The sequence below is a fragment of the Desmodus rotundus genome, chromosome 6, assembly GCF_022682495.2.
Source record: "Desmodus rotundus isolate HL8 chromosome 6, HLdesRot8A.1, whole genome shotgun sequence".
NCBI lineage: Eukaryota > Metazoa > Chordata > Mammalia > Chiroptera > Phyllostomidae > Desmodus > Desmodus rotundus.
The window spans coordinates 145,168,169-145,190,708 of record NC_071392.1 but is presented as its reverse complement, the minus strand read 5'-3'; the positions used below and the strand labels follow the sequence as shown (position 1 = coordinate 145,190,708).

At 45.7% G+C, this 22,540-nt stretch overlaps 1 long non-coding RNA gene across 1 annotated transcript in view; it reads right to left on the bottom strand.

The window, feature by feature from the left end:
* Positions 1-9,481: 9,481 nt before the first annotated feature.
* Positions 9,482-22,540, bottom strand: part of LOC123478349 (uncharacterized) — a 41,087-nt gene continuing 28,028 nt past the window's right edge. Inside the window, exons 3-4 of the long non-coding RNA XR_006653526.2 lie at positions 20,557-20,830; positions 9,482-10,667 (exon numbers count right to left, since the gene is read on the bottom strand). This is a non-coding gene — a long non-coding RNA (uncharacterized lncRNA). The remainder of the gene's footprint in view (positions 10,668-20,556; positions 20,831-22,540) is intronic.

Below are 22,540 nucleotides of genomic sequence, written 5' to 3'. Positions count from 1 at the left end.
AAGCGAGGGCAAGCCCAAGGCAGCGTTCAAACCTCTGCTTGCACAATTCTTACGTTCCTTTGACCAAAGAGGTCACATGGCCAAGCCCAGATTCAAGAGGTGGAGGAAGACTCCATCTCTTGGTGGGAGGATGAACAGAGTCACGTGCCGAAGACAGTGCCCTCTGGGGTGGGAGGAATTTGCAGCCGTTTTACAATCTACCTGACTGTCAGTATTTGAACAACGATGATGTGAATTCACATTCTGGGTAGTCAGGGATTGCAAACATGTGACTTAAATAGCTAACTTCTCGTGTTAGCCCTCTGTGGTTTAATTCTTAAAGGAAAGCTTTTCCACCAATAACAAGTTTATAGAACAGTCCGCGATTTTGCTTTTCACAGAGCGCTCTTGTGCAAATCTCTTGTCCAAATGGGTCAGCCGAGACATTTCTATAAACACGCTATTTATATCAGTGATTCCTAAGAAAACAAACATTCCCTCCCCTGAACTCCACCCAGAGGAACTTACCAGACAGGGGGTGGACCTGTGTAATTTGAAAACACTCTAATAAACCACACAATTTTGTAGTGAGAAAATGAAAAAGATATAACTATTTTTTATAATACAAATTACAGAACACATCACGCTTATAAAATGGAGACATGGTTTTTAAAACTTGAGACACACCAGCCAAATACTGGAAAAATTTCAGTTTCAGGTCTACCCTGAGTATTTCCTTTCAAAAGAGACCCTGTGGGCACAGGGTCCAGTCAGAGGGACAGCGTCCAGTCAGAGAGACGGCATCCAGTCAGAGGGACGGCCTCCTAGAAACAGCCACAGGAACAGTCTTCTGGCTGAACTGACCCCCGGCTGGTTGGCACTTGGCAACCTGACAAGTGTTTTACATCCAAAAGGTCAAGCTCTGATTGAATCTGCCTGGAGCCTCTGGTGGAGGGGGCTGTGCCACTCACGCCTGGATGCCCAGGCCTGGCGTCTGTCCCCTGCCCTGCCATGCTGACAGCTGTGGAAGAAGGGGTCCAGGACCCATCAGCTTGGGCTGTCAGGGCATGTGATGGAAGCCCTTTCGCTGAAGGTCAAACTCCAATTCCCACTCCAGGGAGCCTTCCTTCTCTTTTTCTCTCTTTCAGCATGTCCATCTTAATAACTGTTTATATTTTTCTGCTACTTCATAGTCTTAAAAACATTTTCACTTTCAAGCTCTCATCTGATCCTCTCCAATAGGAGGGTCAGAGCAAAAAGCAGGCCCAGAGAGGCCAGGAAACTGTGAGCTGGGAGAAAGTATAACACAGTGGTGAAGAACAAGGACTCCAGAGTTAAGACTCCTGCCAATCACCAGCCAGGTCACCCCGGACAAGTGATGTAATCTCTCTCTGACTCAGTTTCCCTATATATAAAACAGAGGTGATAAATTTCCTATTTTATAAGGGTTTTGCAAGAACAAAGTATAATAAAAGTGAAATGTCTGGCATATCACAATAGCACAATAAACTGTCAATATGCATTCATTATTTGTATTGCTTCTGTTGTCACATCGCTAGTGAACAGCTGAACAGGGACTGGAACGCACATCCATGGGCCTGGAAGCCATACTGCCTGCCTCCGTCCTTGCACAGAGGGTGTCTGGCTATCCTACTGTCCCCTGAAGTAGGGACTCCATTAGACCCATGTCCCTAAAAGAAATCGTTTTCTTACAGCTTTCTAAAGCTTCATAAAAGAACCCCAGGGCTTTATACTCTTTTAATTACTTAAACACACACACACACACACACACACTAAAAAACAGGAACTACCAAAAACTGGCTTTGTCCTCAGAATACTGGGGGCCTTTCCCTCCAGAGCCTATTATTCTAATCCAGGAAAGTCAGTATTCTCAGGGAAATTACCTTTACTGATAATCAAAGTTCCCGTTGATAGCCAAGAACTTCAAATCCTTCCCCAACTAACCTTTCATCAAATTGGCTCCAAAATCACCAGATTCTAATTGTTCGAGTTCTTTTTCCTCCTTCATTCCTGGGTAATTATCAATGAGTATGTAGGAAGCAGGGAAAGGCTATAAGGTCCACAATAGGAAGAAGCTGAAAAACTAACAGGCCACCTGACCTGGTAATCAGGCTGCTGACCCCAGCCACAGTTGGCCTTGCCCACCAAAAAGAAAATTTTAAATGTGTGGTTACAGGATGCAAAAACAAACAACTGAAAGCTTAGAAGCAGGAAAGAATTAAATTTCAAATGTTACACTGACAATATAGGAAAATATCAAATGGGGAGAAAATGAAAAGAGAGTCAGGATCCCCAGGAAATACAGGAAACTGTGGCTGTGAAAGGCAAGGGGAAGAGAAAGAGAGAGAAAAATAACATAGAAATCTACCTTCATTGCACTGTGTCTGACCAAAGAACAGTATAATGAATCTCCTACTACCATTAAATTAAACACAAATTGCTTTATTTCTAATTAACATCTGCCTGAGTCAAATGTGATGTGTGAAAGTCTTCTTTTTTAATGGCTTTCCCATGCCACAAAAATATTATAACCAGAATGAAAGATTATGGATGTTTTCCAATAGCTTCCTCCAAAAGAGAGGCCAAACCTTAGAGGAGATATATGTGAGAGTCATTTGAATTCTAAATGCATTTTCAAGGACCAGCTCTATTACAGTGCATAGCAAATGAATCCATAATGAGAAGATATTCCAGACCAATTGTTTCCAAATTATGCTTTTAGATTATCTTCATTTCTCTTTTAAAAATATGCCTTGTTATTTTTAGCCTGGCATAAAAAAACCCTTGACTTGTCTGGCATCAAACGACTTCTCCAGCCTCTGTGGTTGCTCTCCCTGATGCCTTCCTTCACACACCAGCCCGGCCACACTGGACTAGACCCTCGTCATTCCTAGTCAGCTCCTACCACCCTTCCCAGGCCAGCTCACACGTCACCTGCTCTGGGATATCTTTGCCAGCACTCCCAGGTGGAGTGAGAAATCCCTCCTTGGTGCCCCCACCACCGATGTCTACACATCTTGTTCTGGTGGTCTACAGGTGGTCCTCCGCTAGAATCTTCTCTTCCAATGTCTGAACTGCCCCAGGTTAAGGGCACAGCCACAGTACCTGACTTGTATTAATAGTCAAGTAATAGAAACCTATGGGAGCTGGCATCAATTTAAAAGGGTGAGGAGGAGGAGTATATATTAGAAGCACATGGGAAGCTCACAGAATGCAAGCCAAGACCCAGGAAGAGACCAATGGAAGAGGTGGAAAGCCGTCTGGAATCCAAGGTCACTATCTCCCGTATTCCACCACCAATTCATCCCTACATCTCATTTGCTCATTAATCTCTATGGACCGACTTTTGTTATCAGTCTACACAGCAGAAGGGGAGGGTGGTAGTGGATGGACTCGGTTCCACATCAATCTTTGTACCCACAGGGCAGGAGATCAGCCATGCAAAAAGAATCCCTTGTTGTCTGCCCTTTGGCCCAATTCTAAATTCCGGGGAAAGAACTGACTGCCCCTCTTGAGTCAGGTGTCCACAGTCATCCAATTTGCTAAATCCAGATGGTTGGGGCTGTGAGGTTTATGAAAGGGGGGAGTAATTTAATTTTTGTAATTTTTCAATTACAGTTGACATTTAATATCTGTTTAAGGTGTACAAAGGGCCATGTAGTTTAAAGGCAGTCATTGGGGATACTGAAAAGGGGACATAAGAGAAGGGAGAATCATTGTGAGCTGAGCAGACAGCCCAAAAGGTGACTCCAACACAGGCACTGTGTGGAACAGAGGAGATGGAGGAAAAGAAGGAGGGGAGGAGGGAGGACGAATCCAAGGCTTCCCCCTGGGAAGGTTAGGAGCTTAGTGTCTCACCAGGGATGCTCCTGAAATCCAGTGGTGGTGACATCTTTGATGCATATGATGAGAGTCTGCAGGTAAGTAGCCCCGGATATGGACTCTTTGAGAACATGAGTGCTAACCAACAGCAGGGGTGTGTAGCTTAGGAAAAACCAAAAACAGGCAAAGAGTTCACTGAAGAGCCCCAAACCTAAAAGCCATATACCTGTCAGTGGCGTCTGCTCCCAACAACCCAGGGGCACGTGGTCTTCACGTCTAGCAGGAATCAAAAGCTCCTGGGAAGCAGGGGAGGCACCCCACCTACTCCCACCAGAGTGTAAGTGTGTGCTCGCAGCAGACAGCTAGCTGCCCTGTGGACTTCAGCCTGTCAGTAAGATAAAGCCTTGTAGTCAAAGTTCCCCAAAGTGTGGGCCACAGCAGAATCTCAGCCAAGACCTCTGCATGGTGAACAAGCTCCCCAGAAGCTCCTCGTGCACAGCACCACTGTGAAGCAGCGCAGTAGGCAGCCTCTAAAATGACCCCCAGGCGTCCCCTCCCACACCCTACCAGGTTTGGTCTGTGTGACTAGAAGCAGAGAGCAGAAATGGCAGAATGTGTTGAGTTTCCCTCTCTCTCTGTCTCCCTCCCTCTCCCTTTCAGATCACTCCCACTAGGGGAAACCATATCATGAGTGGACCTATGGAGAGAACCATGTAGCAAGACACTGAAGCCTCCTGCCAACAGCCAAATGAGTGAGCTGCGTCAGAAACTGCAGCACCTGCTGACAGCTTCACTGCCACCTCATCAGAGACTCTGAAATCAGAACCTGGCATCTCCTTTGCATCCGCCACGACAGATGCCCACTCAGGCTTTTTGACATTGGCTCCAATTTCATTCCTGCTTCTAGTAACAACAGGAAGAACTAACGTTTACTCATCCACTAGGTCCCAGGCACTATCCTAAGTCCTTTACTTCTCTTAGTTTATTAAATTTTTACAGCAACCCTAACAGGTAGGTCCTGCTGTTAGCTCCATTCTCCATATGCAGAAACTGGTGCCCCGAAAAGGATAGAACTTGCCCAAGCTCACAGAGAGTTCATGGATGGTGGAGCCAGCCATGGGGCCTGGGCAGTGCGACTCCACATCCATGTTGCTAGCTAACCACTACTCCACACTCCCCTCAGTCCTACCAGGTAGATGCTGTTACTACCTCTGTTCTCAGGACAAGGAACCGGAGGCTTAAGGACAGAGAGTCCTGGCACAAAGTTCGCACTTAAAGACAAGAGCTAGAAGGAAAAAGCTTCTTTAACACCCACATTCTCATACACAACCCTTCCGTACATCCCCACATTTGGAGAACATGCAGATTATAGCGGGGTGTGGTCCAGTTACTTAATCTCAACTCTTCTCAGTTCTCCTTATCAGGTACTTTAAGAACAAGGGTCGTGAACCACACATCTGTGGTGTAAATCCGCAGCTCCTTAAACCTCCCACACCAGCGGTGAAACTCAGCAGCTCCTACTCCTCCCGCCTCCCTTTAGATCATCAGAACTTAGAAACATTCCTTTGAGTTCTTTAAATACTCTGCAAGCGGCAACACAGATCTGCCCCTAAGTCCCCACAGTGTTCAAGGGTCAGCTGAGTAGACCCCCGTATCCGTGGAAGATATGTTCCAAGACCCCCAGCAGATTCCTGAAACCAAGAATAGTAGTACCGAACTATGTATCTATATAATATTGTTCCTATACATACATGGCTGTGATACAATTTAATTTGTACATTAGGCAAGTAAGAGATTAACAACAATAACAAAACAGTGGCAGTAATACACTGTAGTAAAAGTGACATGACTGTGGTCTCTCTCAAAATATCTTGTGCGGTACTCACCCTTCTCCTTGAGATGGTGCGAGATGAGAAACACGGAGGCGGGGAGACGAGTGAGGAGCTGGAGGGAGGTGCGGGGCAGAGGCATGGTGGCGTTGCTCGGGCAGCTGCGAGAAGGACGTGAACACGAGCACCGACCCCGTAACAGTCGACTTACAGGGAAGATGGCTGCTGAGTGCTAAGGGGCGGGGAGCAACGCGGCGTGACCACGCCGGAGGATGGGATGATTCACGCGAGATTTCATCACGCGACTCAGAATGGTGCGCAATTTAAAACTTATTAATTGTTTATTTCTGGAATGTTCCATGTAATATTTTCGAGCTGCAGTTAGTTGGCCTTACTTGGCCTTTCTCTCTCCTTAGAATACGCACTCCTGGAGCCCTGAGCCATTGTGTACAAAGTCCAGTCACCCTGCAGCCACCGCGCCCAGCGGTTACATGGAGAGACCTCGCGGAGCTGGAGGGGCTGCCCGAGTCGTCCGGCCTTGGCTAGGGGCAGCTCTCAGACGCTCCCACTCTCCGGCCTCCCAGCTGCACGGCCCGCAGAACTGAGCTTTCTCCACCGAGGCTGTTCAGACTACAGACTTGTGAGCGGAAGACTCGTTGTTGAGGGGGAAGTCCTAACTTTTGGGGTGACTTGTTATGTAGCCATCACGACGGAGGCAGGATGCAAAGCACTTGTCTGAATAAGCTGTAGCGTTCTAACTCAGAACAGAGTTACGTTGAGCTGCCAAAAAGGAAACTGTGTATACCAATATTTCACTACGGAAGTTTATTCATTCGTGTCGTTCACCTATCCGTCCAACAAATATTTGTGAAGTGTCTACTTTGCGTGCTGGGGACTCAGTGGCAAAGACAGAAACGGCCTGTGCCTTGATGGAGCTTTCAGGCCACTGTGGGTTAGAAACTGAAGGAGTAATTTATGAGTGTTACAGAAGGGAAAGCCCGGGAAGCTTTGTCACATGACGCCACATGACTTTTCTGGAAGTTTCTTAAAGATACATTCCCCTTAATTGGTAAAGTCCTTTATATTCTGGCAACGTTCCAGATATACACAGGAGGGGAAAATATCACGTTACAAGTTCAGCCAATGCAGGCTTCCTGGGTTACCGGGGTTTATGGTGGCTGCGTTCAACCGTGGCTGTCAGCTGTCCTTTCTTTGGATTAAACATCCAGGGACAACGGGCAGTCGTATGCCTTTCCTGTGCCTACTTTGAAATTATTTATAATGATGAAACTAGAGGACCATCTTGTCCAAGACACACTGCTCTGCAGAGTGGCCATAGCTTGGTTGCAAATCAAAATTACAAGATCTACATTACAGGCTAAAAGCTTTCTCATCAGGCTGCTGCTAATGAAGTTTGCTAACCATTCTGGTGCAGAAAGTAGAATTATGAAAACTGATTCAGTCTAATTATCAAAGAGTCGGGGGTTTTCCACTGAAGTGACTTAAAAACTCGTTGTCCGGAATTTAAACTGCCCCTTGCCAAGGCTCGGTGATTGCTCCGGGAATGAACGGAAGTGCTTAAAATCTCGCGACTGTGTGATCACAGGTAGCCCCTTCTGCCGTTTGCTCAGTCGTGTACAACTGCGCAATTAAAACAATGGTGGCAGCTGAAAGGCTGACTGGGGAAGGATTGGCCTGCGGGCAGGGGGCCGGTCTGGTAGAAGGAAGTGCCAGGCAGGGCTGGGAAAACAATGGGCAGAAAAGACACAGGTCCCCAACAACATACACCCTAGGAGCTTAAGGCCTCCTGGGGGAGAAAGGCAAGTAGGCGGCCATCGAGAACACCGTGGGGAAGAGCTGTGTTGCAGGGGAGCCGCTCGGAGTGGTGCCGGGTCAGGGAGAGCTAACCTGAGGATGCGACCTCCAAGCTGAAGGTGGCCCGGGAGTCAGGAGGCCAAGACAGGAGCACGAGCAGGAGAAGAAAGCAAGGTTCCAGCTGAGTGAGGTACAAGCCAGGACACACTAGAGACTCAGGGTGTTAGAACAAAAGAGTTCAGGATGGCTGGAAGATTAGGAGGCCAAATGAGGACAGACGAGGCTAGAGGGTCAGCCTGGTCGTGGAGAGCCTTACAAGCCATTGTGAAAAGGTTCGGCTTTCTATTCCTTAGATTTCATTTCTAACACAACAGACATGTTCAGCTAGCACCTCAAAACTAGGGGGTTTTTTAAGAAATTCAATTTTATGAGGATCTGTAAAATTCACGTAAATGAGAAAATCCATTCCTCTCTGGTCTTATGTCAAGAAGAACATGGAGTTCCCATTCTCAGGCTCACATTCTGTCCTCCAAAGACCAATCTGTAGCTGCTTATTCTTTACCTACTCAGCCCTGACCTCTCTGTGGCCAGCAGATCAGAGAAGGAAGCCACAGAATAAAGTCTGAAAACTTGGAAAATATCAGCCACCATTCTCAAGAGAAGTTTTTCCAGCAAAAAGGATACGAATTACTGTTTCTGATAAGCAGAAGAGTAGGTAAATATTGAGACTTTAGAAATGGCATTTTCTTTTGAACGTAAGAAAGACTTCTTCCTGTGTCAAACATTTACGCCTTTCATCTGGGTCTCAGAAAAATCATGTTTCTTACAGTTTAGTACACAGCACGTATGAACGCACCACCATAACTGGGTAGCAACCAATTTTACTGTAGACAAACTGGTTACACATCTGTAAGTTTACTAAGTAACAAAATGAGTGTCCCTCCAGAATGCTGCCCTGTTTGCAGAAACACTGCTCTGTTTGCAGAAACGGCTGAATCAAGGGTGGGATGTCTCCTAAATTGAATGCTAGGTGTGTGGTATACCCAGCATGATGCTGGGGGTGAGAAAATAGAGATGAATTGCTCCGGCTGGTGTGGCTCAGTGGACTGAGCACCGACATGTGAACCAGAAGCTTGCAAGTTCAATTCCCAGTCAGGTCATATGCCTGGGTTGCGGGCAGGTCCCCAGATGGGGGTGGGTATGTGAGAGGCAACCAATCGATGTTTCTCTCACACATGTTTCTCTCTCTTTTTCTCTCTCCCTCCCCCTCTCTCTAAAAATAAATAAAATCTTTTAAAAAAATAGAGATGAATTAAATATAAGTTACAGTCCATTGCTAGCCCAGACACAGGCCTGATGGCCTGAGGCAGGCAGGGCTTCAGGAGTAAACAATTCTGTATTCTGGAAAATTTTCGCACTTGCCTGAACCACCCAGGCAAAACTCACAATAAAAAAACCCTCAACTTAAAACCGACTAAGCAAAAAGACAAGTATATTGGAGTTTCCTATTGCTACTATAACAAACTACTACAAACTTCGTGGCTCAGAACTATGCAGGTTTATTATCTTACAGTTTGAGAGATCAGAAGGCCAAAATGGGTCTTACAGGTTAAGGTCAAGGTGTCAGGAAGGCTGCCCTCCTCTCGAGACTGTAGAAGAGAGTCTATTCTCGGCCTTCTCCAGCTCCCGGAGCTACTCACATTCCTTGGCTCACGCCCTGCCTCCTATCACTCTACTCTGTTACATTTTTTGGCTGTCTTGCCTCTTTCTTTCTCTTGTAATTACATTGGGCCCACCCAGATGATCCTGGATAACCCCCCATTTCAAAATCCTTAAAGTCAGTCACATCTCAGAGTCCCACTGTGCCACATAAGGTGGCACAATCCCAGATTCCAGGGATTAGGACATGGACACTTTTGGGGGGCCATTATTCTGCCCCCCATACACACACAACGAGAAGAGAGCAGTCTTCACACAGAGTGTGGGATCTGAGGGCAAGACTGTCTGGTTTGCTCAACGCCGTCCCCAGCACACACCTGGCTCAGTTTCAGTACTCGGCGAACACCTGTTGAATAACGAGTAAATGAATGAGCACACGTAAAAGGTGTGCTGCGTCCTGTGATAAGTCCTTCTGTGAATAAGGTATGGACGGTTCCAGAGTCTGTAATTTGCTGTCTTCTAAAACCAAAGGATTGAAGGGGCACGGAGTCTCCGCTCGGGAAGATGAAAAGTTCCGGAGATGAGGGGTGGTGATGTTTGCACAGCAACATCGGTGTACTTAATGGCAGTGAATCGTGCATTTAAAATGGCAACTGTCATGGTATGTACGTTTTTCCACAATAAAAGAATATGAAGGACTAATTGAAAGAGTCTGGAAGCCAAGGGAAAAAATTACACAATGGCTCTCGACCAAAACAATAACACCTAACGTGAATAGATATCCTTCTTGTAATAACTCCCTGAAAAGAAAGGTCTGGAGCACCTTAAGTTCTGGGGAAGAATCTTCTCCTCACTATTCGTTTTCCTCCTAAAGCGTCACAACTTATCACAGGTCACATTCATTGTGCCAAAATGTTTTCATTATGCTTTTTAAGTTACACTAACTCAGGAGAGATGAATCGAGCAAGCAGCTTTCTACTGGGGCCTCTGGCCGGTTTATTTTTCTGTGTGTATTCCCATTTGTCTGCATCATGGTTTTAAACTCACACTCACGCACACGCTTTAACACACATACAAACTTATACACACACATGCACAAACGTACACACTCGGACACGAAGTCAGTATCCACGTGGTATCAAAATACTCTACGGCTTCATACATAGAAACCAGTCAGATTCTTGAACAAACTTTCCATAAACTCAGCAATCAGGGTGTGGAGTGGATTTTTCACTTATTAGTTCACTTGGGAAAACTGTACATACAGCTTTAAAAGGACCATTCTCAGAATAGATGGTCAACTTTTATCCCAAAGTAACAACTAGGAACCAATTAGAGCCACTCTCCTCAATTGGGCTGATTACTGGTGCTAATCTGTGGACAGAAGAGTCCAATTGTGAGAAAGGTTAGCAACCCCAAATAACACCCCCCAAGGTTTATTCGGCTTCTGCCAACACCTCCAGGCTGCTTTAATTGCTTCTTCAGGGCCGGTTTCACACGGAGAATGGAGCGGTTTCCAGTGCTGTAGTACAGTTCTCTCAGCTTCCGGGATGGAAAGAGGGGAAGAACACAGAAAACCTGGGTCACTCCACTAAACCTATAAGAGCTATTTTTTACGCAACTCACTACAGTATTGCTACAAAAAAAAAAAAAATCAACAGACTAGGACCCAGATCCCAAATCTGTCTTACTCAAAGTCTACCATCTTTCTGATATATCACACACTGAGTCAGCCCTGAGTCTTCAAAAAATATTGTTCAGTTCTTCCTGTATCCTGGCCTGTTTCAGCAGCCATCTCTCTCATGCTCTCATGGGAGTCCAGTTCCCCGCCCTCCCCACCAGACACACACACACACACACATTAAAGAAGAAAGCATTATGCGGAACAAACTTTCATGCCAACTACACAGCTAGAGTGTACAGGGTGCTGGCTCTGTGGCTGAACCTGTGTTAAAGGTCTTACGTGCGTTATTGACCTGTAAAATCTTCTTCTTAGGTATGACTGGCGATGCCGAGGTCTGAGAAATCATTAGCAAAACCAGAGTCTGAATTTACACCATCAGACTGTGCTCCAGGTCTTTCTGTTCCACCACGTTGCCTTTGGGGCCAGGATTCCACGTTCCCTACCTTGGTGAGTGTCAGTATGTGGAGTACAATGTTGGTTTTGCCATATAAACACAGCACGCCAGGGAGGCAGTGAAGACAGCAAAAGAGTAAGAAGCCCTTTGCCACGGGAAGAAAGGACTCTTCTACAAACAATGCTCTCTTGCATTTGGCTTTCAAAGAATTTCTTTATACCAGCAAGAACTCTATGAAATACATTTGTGTTGGAAAGCACAAGAATGCATCAATATCTCTTTGTGTTTCCTATGTGCTGGGTTGAAGGAGCTTGGCAGAAACTGTTCTTTCCAGCATGAAGCTAACCCTAGTTTTAACAGATCTGCCAGAAAAGATGGATCCAGGGTTGGTCTTCGTCACTTCACAAAGTCCTCTCGCTTCTTTAACCACCGTCCCAAACCATTCTTGAAAACTAGGCTAGATATTTCTTAAAGGATTTGCTCACAGAGGTTCATTATTTTTTGAACGAGGTTGGAGTAAAAATCCTCCTGTGAAAACAGCCTTCCCAGCTTAATGTTCCTTCCTGTCTCCAGATATCCGGGGCAGGGAGTGCTGACTCAGGAGCACCCCTCTGCAAAGTCAGGGATGGGGCGGGGTGCAGGGAGAGGAGACTTTATAGGGATTCCAGTCACAAAGCAAGAGAAGGTTCAAACCGGATCTTGACTTTTCTGTAAAACCGCTCAAGAGATTGCTGAAATCCTTCTAAAGGCAAAAAAAAACAAAACAAAAAAAACCCCACCAAAGGTTTGAAGGGTTGAGAGGAGAGATTCTAAGCTCTTAATGTTTAGCTTTGTAAAGAGAAATCTTTTTCCCTGAAATTAACCAGAGAAGCAAGCTAATGCCACCAACCAGTGGTAAACAGCCCTGAAAGAAACTGATGGGGCAAATGAGTGTGGCCTCCTTTGAAAGTGACAGAAAATCACACGGTTGTCAGACAGTAAGTCTCTAGGCTGCAACGCAGGACAATGAAGGAAACTGCTCAGGGATGAAATTAATGCACAGAAAATCCCTCCATGGACAGGATGAACTTGCCAGGGAACGTGATGCCTGAGCGTGAGAAGAATCAGAGTCAACTGCAACAAACAGCTCCAGGATGGAGCTAAACTGATCAGCAACGCAGATTTCGTGTCTATGGCTTGAGCTTGCAGCATTCAAAGAGTTGAAGAGTTACATTTTCTACTGACAAGTCTCCTGGAGAGCTGCTTTCCGTTCTCTAGCTGGTCACAGTGTTTGAAAACCCCAAGCCCAGTGGCCCTGGTGGAATGTGCAAGGAAAATTCCACTTCATCTGACTGACACCCAGCTAGGGTCAAATGGTGACCTTAGCTGAAGCCTTGTGGTATCACTGGAAAATAAGCCACCTGTCCCCACAGAGGCCTGGCCACCACTGCCAGGGAGTCAACCCCGGGCCTTATCCTTCTCTTCTGCAAAATTAGGGTTTGACGAGGTTATCTCTAGCCTTCGTTTAAGCCTTAGCCAGTGAGGTTTCTAAACTGGTGACTGGCCCCCTTTTATTTCCCTCCATTCCAAGTCCTTCTCCCCCAGTTCTGTCGCTCGCCTACTATACTCTACGGCAAAAACTGTTGCATATACTTCTGTATGTGGCAATGTCTATAAGTAGTATTTGATTTAAAACACACACATACCAAGAGTATAAAGGTACTAATACCTTCATTTAGCACAGGGGTCTCTAGCCTCTGGGCCTCCAACCAGTACTGGCCCTGGCCGGTTGGGGGAGCCAGGCCGCACAGCAGGAGGTGAGCTCGGATGTAACATGCTTGAATCATCGCGAAAACGGCCCCCCACCCCCCACCTTTGGTCTGTGGAAAAACTGTCTTCCACAAAACCAGTCCCTTGTGTCAAAAAGGTTGAGGACCACTAATTTAGAAGATTCAGAAATTGAGAGTCAGAGAGATTAAAGTACTTGCCTAAAATCAAAGATCAAGAAGAGGGTCACGGCTGGATTTGAACCCAGACTGTCTGACTCTAAAACTCACATACTCCTCATTGCACCCTGCTGTCTGCCTGTGGGCCTTCTCTGAGTCCCACGGCCAATGGCATTTCCACTCCACTTGAAATCCCTAAGGAGGGCGTCTCTGCTCCCCATCAAAACCCACGTGTCCTATCCCTCATTGCCTCCAGTGCCTATCAGTTTTGGACACATTTTCTTTCTGAGAGAGAACTCAGCACATATTACAATCCACTTATTAAAAAAGAGGAAGAAACCAAAGACAGAGGAGGCAGCCTGCTCAGCCTCCAAGTATACATAAGTAAGGCCCGGCAATAGCCCACCAAACCCCACCACTGTTTAAGCTATCACATAAAGTCATTAACCACCCAAATATCACTGAATTATTTTGGATTAATATATTAACTCTCATGTGTAATTTTTTAAACAAATAAGATGTTTGCTTACACGATAAAAAGAATACAAGTTTATTTTTTAACATTTTGGAAAATAAAGCAAAGTAAGACGAGAGAAATACATTCACAACTCATTCAGAGGACAGCACTGTTAATTTTATCAAATTTACTTCCAGTAGATTTTGTTTCTCTTTCTCTTCCTGGGAACCACTTCAGTTATATTTATTTTTGTAATAAGGCTTGCTTTTTTCTGAATAGTATGTGATACACAATGAGATACCACAACATACCTACCTGAATGGCTAAAAAGTGGGAAAAAACGTAGAAAATATGGAAAACTCCAAAAGTTCAAAGAAAAAGAAGACATTTCCCAAACACTGCTGCTCAACAGTAATATTAAAAACTGCGGTAAACTGCTTCCCACCCTTTTTTTTTTTTCACATTTATGGGTGTGAGTGGGCGTTTTACAAAATGAGTACCAAACAGATTGTATCTTCCTATTATAAAGTAGCATTATATCTATGGTACTTTCCCAGATCATTAAGTATTCTTCAAAACTACTATGTTACAACTTGCTTAACCCTGTGTTGAATACTTCAGGTTCTCTTTCCCTGGGGTAAATAGCACTTAGATGAACGTGCGCAGGTAACTGCAGATTTTGCCTAGGGCCTGGCAGCCACCCAGTGCTTTCACCAAAGGGAAGTGCTTTTCGAGGTGGTGTGGCCTTGTGGTTTGAAGAGGGAGCCGGAGTCCGACTCCACCACCTACCACACGGCCACCTTGAGAACTTAACCAGATCTCTCTAGCCCGTTCGTCTGCGGCGCTCAGAGGTGGGGCATGGGGAGTGCCCAGCACTGCGCCCGGCACACAGCTCCCAGGCACGTGGCCTGTGCACCGTAACAGTCAGTGAGAATACTTGTGATGGAAGGAGAAATACTCAGGGAGACAGAGGAAGGCGCTGTAGACAGAACAAGGACCGTGCCCAATGTGACTTAGTGTCACCGCGTCATGCACAGTTTCCACCGTGTAAGAGGTGTTCAATAAGCCCAAGCGGAGTGCCTGAGCGGTGAGCGAATGTATCAGTTAGAGGGTAGACCCCTGGCTTTCATACGCAAGGCATGAGGCCAGCCGCAGCCTCCCTTGTAAGCTTTTCCTGCCCCTGTCCCTCCAGAAGTCGCCGACCATATCTCTCCTTTGTTCACTGAAGTTATATGATATACCTGAGCTGAAAGTCTCGTTCTATCTCTGACTGGCTGTGTGTCTTTGGACTAAGACATTGGTAACTAGGTTGCCCTTATTCTGTTAGACTATTACAATAGTCTCCTATGAGGGAGTGGTATAGAACATGTTATTATCCCCCTTGTTCAGATGAGGAAACTGAGGCCCAGAGTAGAAAAATAATTTGCCCAAATTCTCTCCTCCAACCAGGGGGCAGTGAGGAGAACCACCTCTGCAGGCCCTTCTGGCTCTTAGGGACTGAGACCGCAGTGCTTCCTTCCACCACTGTCTGTGTAGGTTCCCCATCATACTGTCTTCTATGCTACATCCTTCTGTGTCCCCTTCCCCAAAGCCAGCTGTGCCAGGCTGAGCTAGGGGTTGGATTTTTGACAGCAGGGGGCGCTGCTGAACCAAACCAGGCTTTCTCCAAATAAGGAAGAGAAAGTTTCTTCCTGCCCGCTGAGATGCAGCTCAAGTTCCTCATTCCATCCTGAGCTCTGCGAAGACTCTTAAGTCCCAGGGACACAAAATTCTCTAAGGGTCTATAGTACAAAATATAATCCACACGGGACATGGCTCTGGTCCTAGCTCCATCACCCCAGGAAAGGCCCTCCATCGACACATAAAAAAGTCCTAGTCCAGGGCCTCTCAAACTTGGTTGTGCATCAGAATTTCTCTGGGTGCTTGTAAAATACACAATCTGGGGCCCTGTCTCAAACCTACTAAATCAGAACCTCCGGCGTGGGAGCTGGAAATCTCTCATTTTACAATTTAAGGTCCCAGGGCTTTCCAATGCACAGACTTGTCCAGGGACCACTAAACTAGATAAACTGGAAGGGCCTTATTTTTCACCGTAACATTAAAACTCAAAATGTGTTGACCTCTCTGTCACTCCTATTAAACACCATGCTTTTATTTCTGGTTTGATAATTGACTGCCCAGAGAACTGCCTTAAGGACGATTTGAAGGCAGTGCCCTAGAGTAAAAATAGGACGTGAGCCACAGATGCGAGACACATAAAAATGTTTACGTTTTCTAGTAGCCACTTGAAAGAAGTTAAAAGCAGCAGGTAAGATTAAGTTGAATAGCATGTTTAATTTAACCCAATAATGCAAAATATTATCATTTCAACTTGTAATCAGTACAAAAAATGAGATATATTACTTTTATGTCTTTTGTGAGGTCTTCCTGCTAGCCACATGTCAAATGCTCACTGGCCACGTGTGAGCAGTGGTTACCCATATTAGACAGAGCTGCTATAGCCGCACCAACAGGAGATGGCGTGACAATCAGCAGTGTCCACAGTGGGTTTGGAGGGAGGCACATAGGTTATATAGTTGTCATCCCTGGGCAGTGGACGCCCAATGACCTAATTTCTAGTTCTCTGGAGATCAGACACGAGCACAGAAAAACAGAGGTGTCTTGGCCTAGGTTTCTTGGGGAGAAAACAGGAAATCCACACAAGTTAGTGGTTAGAAGCCCTGCAACCAAGCAGAACAAACATTAATGTAAGTAAGAAAAAGATTTAACCAGAAGTAGGTAGAACAGGTCAAGCATCAACCCTTGAGAATACAGTTTGTATTCATTCTATGCAAGTAATCTTCTTCAACCAGAGCCAATATAACGGCCTAGTGAAGGACTATTGATTGGTTTGTAAGGCACATTCACAGTGAGGCTGAATCCCCACTCTGACAGACGGACAGCTGGTACGCAGCATAAGATGTGGCGAGGGAGCCCTGGTCAGGCAGCGCAGTGGGTTGGAGCGTTGTCCATACACCAAAAGGTGGCCGGTTCAAGCCAGGTCAGGACACATACCTAGCTGGCGGGTTTGGTCCTCACTCAGGACATGTACAGAGGCAACCAACTGATGTTTCTCTCTCTCTCCCCCCTCCCAATAAACATATCTTCGGATGAGAATTAAAAATAAAAAAAGAAGTAGGGAAAATGAAGGCATTGAGAAGTACAGATTGGTAGTTACACAATAGTCCTGGGGATGTAAAGTACAGCACAGGAAATACAGTCAATAATATCGTAGTAACTCCGTTATGGTGCCAGGTGGGTACTGGAACTACTGGGGGGGGGCACTGAATGAAGTACATGATTATCAACCACTACGCTGTACACCTGAAACTGATGCAAAATAATATTGGCTGCAAACTGTAATTGAAAAATAAAATTTAAATTTAAAAAATTTAAAACAAAAAAAAAGAAGTGGGGGGGTACGTAGGCCATGAAAATAATAATGTCAGCAGTAACAATAATAGACCACAGTTAACATGTATGGCTTTAAAAAGCACTTTGCTCTCCATTTGCACTTTACTCCTGTGACAGTTGGGACAGGCAGGCGGGAAGCGCGGGCCAGTGTTAGACTGAGGACTGAGGTTCTGAGGGGTGTGGTCCTGCCTGAGTCCCAGAGCCCGGCAGTGAGCCGAAGTCTCTCTGCGTGAGGCACCCTGGTTCACATGGGATGCAACCTTGGCCTCATTATCAGCAGCTCCCCCAGCTAGTTACCTGATGCAGCTATAAATATCATTAATTCACTTTTCAAAGGCCTCTCCTCTTCTAATAGATTAAGCTCCAGTTGCTTCCTCACCACCCTTCCCCCGAGCTGCACCTGCACCTCCCCTGCTGTCTCTAATCAGCTGTCTCCCCGGAAGGTGTGAATGCCTTTGCCTCGGGCAAGGATGCCTTTTCTGCAGCGCCTCGTGCAGCCCGAGCCGAGCCGGCTGACCACAGAGGAGCTGCACTTCCCCCTGTTCTCTGAGTCCAGATAACAATGTGCAAAGTCACTCAGGGAAGCAGGGAAGGGTTTCAAGCAGGAAAGTGATGTGATGAGATGAGGCAATGTGGAAGGCAGGCAAACAGCTGAGGGAAAGAGGGAGAACGGGAAAGAAAAAGAGGAAGAAGGGAAGAGTAGTAACAGTAATACTCAATGTTTAAATTTAAATTTACATTTTCTGGGCATTATCCGTGTTCAGGGAGGCCTTTCCCGTCCCACATGCCTAAAGTAGCCGTCCCCTTACTCTCTGTCAGGTCACCATCCCAGTTTCCGTACAGCCGCTGTCACTCTCAGCGGGGGTTGTCTGTTACTAAACCTCTATACCCCCGGCTGACGATAAGGTCTGTGAAAGCACAAACCCCATGTGTTTTACCCGCTGTTCTCTGTGCAGATACCACCGTCACACCTGGCCCATTATAAACACTCACTAAATGTTAATTTAATGAAGGAATGAGGGGCTGGGCTAAGTACTTCACCACCGTTTACAGGTTATATCACTGAATCCTCACATTAATCCAAGGAATTACATTCTACCACCTGCATTTTACAGGTTCCCAGAAGGGAAGTGTGAGGTGGTAAGAGCTGGTAATCTTGCATGCGGTGAAGTCACTGGTGATTTCCAAATCTCCGAATCCAAAACGCTTTTCTCCACAAAAACTTTTCTCAATCTTCCAGTCTTGTTTCACCATTTGAGAGTGTTGTTCCCTGCATTTCTCCTAGAAAATCTCTTTTGTTATCCACTCATTGCAGCATTATTTACAACAGCCAAGATATAGAAGCGACCCAAAGGTCCACTGACACAAATGGACAACGGTACCTACGTACAATGGAGGATCAGCCAGCTATGAAAAAGAATGACATCTTACCATTTCCAACAGCACGGGTGCTCCCAGGCAGTACTGGACGAAGTGAAATAAGTCAGACACAGAAAGACAAATACCACGTGATTTAACTTACGTGTGGAATCTAAACAACAAAGTAAACAAACAAAACAGGAACAAACTTACGGAGAGAACAAATTGGCGGTTGCCAGATGGGACAGAGGTTGGGAGGTTCGGTGAAAAAGGTGAAGGGATCAAAAAAGGACAAACTGCCCGTCACAGAAACCGTCACTCGAAGGTAAAGCACAGCACAGGGAATGTGGTCGGTAACATTGTAATAACCATGTACGCTGCCAGCTGGGCACTAGACTTAGGAGGGGGACCAGTTTAGTTACGTAAATGTCTAATCACTGTTATATGCCTGAAACTAATATACTATTGAATGGCAACTGTAATTGAAAATTTAAAAAAAAATTTTTCATTGTATTTGACTAAGAGAATACAGATAATATACATTTTCCTTTGGCCTGTCTGTATTTCCAAAATTGTGATACCTATTACTTTTGAAGTATTTTTACTTTTTCTCAAATATACCTTTATGTTTGCTCATTAGAACAAAGTTAAAAAAGAAATTTAAAAGGCAAACATCTACTCATCACCGTCATCGCCACGGTCGAATCCCAACCCCCACCCCCACCCCCACCCCCGCTAACCACCATTCGTTAACTCTCTGGGGCGGGGCCTTCGGGCTCTTTCCCCAGAATTAACTAGCATGAGCTGTGCGTGTGTCCACACACGCACACACACAGGTTTGCTTTGTTTTACCATTTCTGTGGAAAACTGCAAGGATGTAGTTTTGGAGAGGACGAAACTAACACCAACGCCTGGACGCTCCTGATGCCGGTGTGCTGCGCCAGGCGGGATGGTGGCCACCGAGGACTCGGGCGCCTCTGTCGGAGGGTCCGGCACTTCCCATGATCCCACCCCCCATTAAATACAAGGTTTCTGCCTTGTGCGCCCAAACCAATACATCTGGCTGAATCTGCAGAAGTGTCCTTGGGTGCAAATGTATAGTGTATACCTTTGCACCAGTATTTTTTAGATAAAATTCTTAGAAGGGAAACTGCTAGGTCAAAGGATGTAATAATTGCAAGTGTTTCTAGATGAGTCCAAATTGTCCTCCAATGGCGGCGCCAATTTGCACCCCGTTCTAGCTTGCTTCCTTATCAACACTGAATGTCATATTCCGATGTGGTAACAGGAAATAGCATGCTGCTTCATTTTGCATATTTTGATTATTAAAATAATTGACTCTTTCCTATCTTTTATGTGTCTAATGGGTTTATATTCTTCTTCTTTGAGTTGCCTGTTTATACGTTCTTTGTCCTTTTTCCACAGAGTTGTCCGTCTTTTTCTTGTTGATTTTAGGAGCTCTTTATCTTTTAGGGTTTTTAAGTAAATATTTGCAAATATCTTCACTCAACCCAGAGGTGGCCTTTTACTTAGGTGTATAGTGTTTGGCTTTTGCTTTATTTTGTTTTGGTTAGAGTCATATCAACTTATTTTATGAGAAAGTAAGTTGACATGTCTATGACATATCTCAGTGCGTGCGGGTGGACTCGGCAACAGTGTGACTATCAGCGTAAAAATTTCCCATTCCTAGAAAAACCCTGGATGTGTTTTTGCAAGGTCAGAAGCAGAGCTGTTCTAAATGAAGTTAAGAATTATAGCTATTCTTCTGCTCTGAACAACCCAATTATCATATATTTTTTTAAATCCACACAATCCTAGTTCTGAATATACAAACTATCTTTCAATGTTTAACCAATATTCACATTGCCTGGGAACTCTGATTGGAATTTCTTAGTGCCTATTCGACCAAGGGATGCTAAACATGAGACACACAGGCCACCGCCATCCCTTCTCACCCATGGCACATGGCACTAATTGATCACTCTCTTCTAGGGCCCAGGTGAGGCCTAAAAAGCTTTCTCTCTGCAGCATTCCTGGGAACTGATACCCATCAACCAGAATTTGTGTATAAGATAAAACCTGTTTTGCCACAGTGGTTCCAGTCCAACCTCCCATTTTTAAAGAAAGAAAGGCAGGCCCCAGGTGGGAATTTAACTTACAGGAGAACATGCAGCAAGTCAGCCACAAAACCAGGGCTCAGAACTGGGGTCCTGCGAGCCAGCCCGAGGCTCCTTCCACAGCACCCCTGTGTCCTGCCTCTTCCGCTGTTGAGGCCAGATAAAGCCCTCCACGGAGCGTTTGGTGAAGACCCTTTCACAGAGGGAATTCTACAGGCATGGTTTGATCACAGCATCTGTGTCAACAACATCCGGATAGGCTCAGAGCCAGGTGAAGAAGGGGACCAGCTGGGCAGTCGACAATCCATAAGGGGCACTGAAACACAAAAACAAAGGCAGGGAGGTGGAGAGATTGCCTCAGCAGGAGCCCCTGTGCAATGGGATGACATATCAAGTAAGCCGTGTGGTGGGAGTAGGAAGCAAGGGTACACCAGGCTCAGTAAAAACAGACGGTCTCTAAGCCTGTGGTCTGATTAACCCTTGTTTTGCAGGGTTGAGTAATAACAAATCCTCGGGGACAGTAAAGAAAAGACAAGGCTAACAAAAGCTAGCCGCCTTCTCTGTCCTTTTCCCACGCATGCTCCTCCAAACTAACACTGAACAAATCTCTAAGGACCAGCAATTTAAAGGATCACGGTATTGCCCAGGCTGGTGTGGCTCAGTGGACTGAGTGCTGGCCTGTGAACCAAAAGGTCGCTGGTTCGATTCCCAGTCAAGGCACATGCCTGGGTTGCAGGCTGGGTCCCCAGTGGGGGGCGTGCAAGAGGCAACCACACATTGATGTTTCCCTCCCTCTCTCTCTTCCTCCCTTTCCCCTCTCTCTAAAAATAAATAAATAAAAACTTTATTAAAAATAAAAAAATAAAAATAAATAAAGGATCACGGCATGACAATCTGCTTTGAACACCAAATCACTGAGCCTTGGGCCCTCCCTGATTCCTACCTGCCCACGGTCGGTCGCCTGTTTCTCCTCTTGCTGATTATCATCTGCATCTTGATGCGGCCCTGGGACGGTGCTGGCTGTTACCAGCAAGTATGTCTCTATGGAAGGACAGCCTGCTTCTTCTCCACCAAGCACAAACTGTGCCTTCTCCTTATTTGTGTGCCATGAAGCACACGGCTGACGATGTCCTTGCTCAAAAAATATCCGTTGATTAAATGGCAAAAAGAAAAACTCACATTAACTTCTGGGCTTGACTTTCAAAGAGTTCGTGGAGATCTTGGAAGCACACAAAGTTTCTCTTCCTCAGAGGCCTATCTGGGCAGGTCCGGCGCCACCCATGGAAGGGTTCTGCTTGGAGAGGCACGATTTTGAATTGCCTGCCCTGTTTTTATTTTTTGACTCACTCCCATTTTATCAGAGTAGCCGTTTGTTTCTATCTGATCTCACGGCCTAAGGCTAGTGGTGGGGCCCACAATGTAATTTATTGTATCCTCTAGCAGGAAGGCTGGAATTAGGGAAAGAGATGCGGAAGAAACAAAAGTGGGTCAGGAGTAAGGGAAGGTGGTTGAGGTGGTTGACAATGTGAGCTCACTGATAAAAGCAAATCTCTTTCTAGAAGAGTGGCTCTTACTTCGGGGAGAGTCCATCCCCCAAGTAGGTTGCCACATTAGGTACAGTACACCCTAGTGAAAGTTGCACATTCTAAAATGTAGTCATTGTTTCTCTGAAATTCAAGAGTTTATTTGAGCAAAAATCCATTCAAATGGGGCAGCACCGAACAGGAAGTGTTTAGGAGCGCCCCGGCCCCCAGAGCTAGGGGCAAGACTTGTACAGAGAAGAGGCAGAAACAGTGCAAAGAAATAATTTGAATGGCTGTAGTGTAAGCAGTTGCCTTATTTGGAAAAGCCTAATTGGTCGTTTGCGATTGGTTGTCCTTAGGTTTTGACTTCTTAATCTTGAAGCATTTACAGGCTTAGGTTTTGGTTTACATATGTTGGTTGCTGAGGCATTAGAACCACCTTAGTCTACTGACCTCCTTCTTGAATTAATTTAGTAGGGTGCTACTGGCCTCTAGTAGGTAGA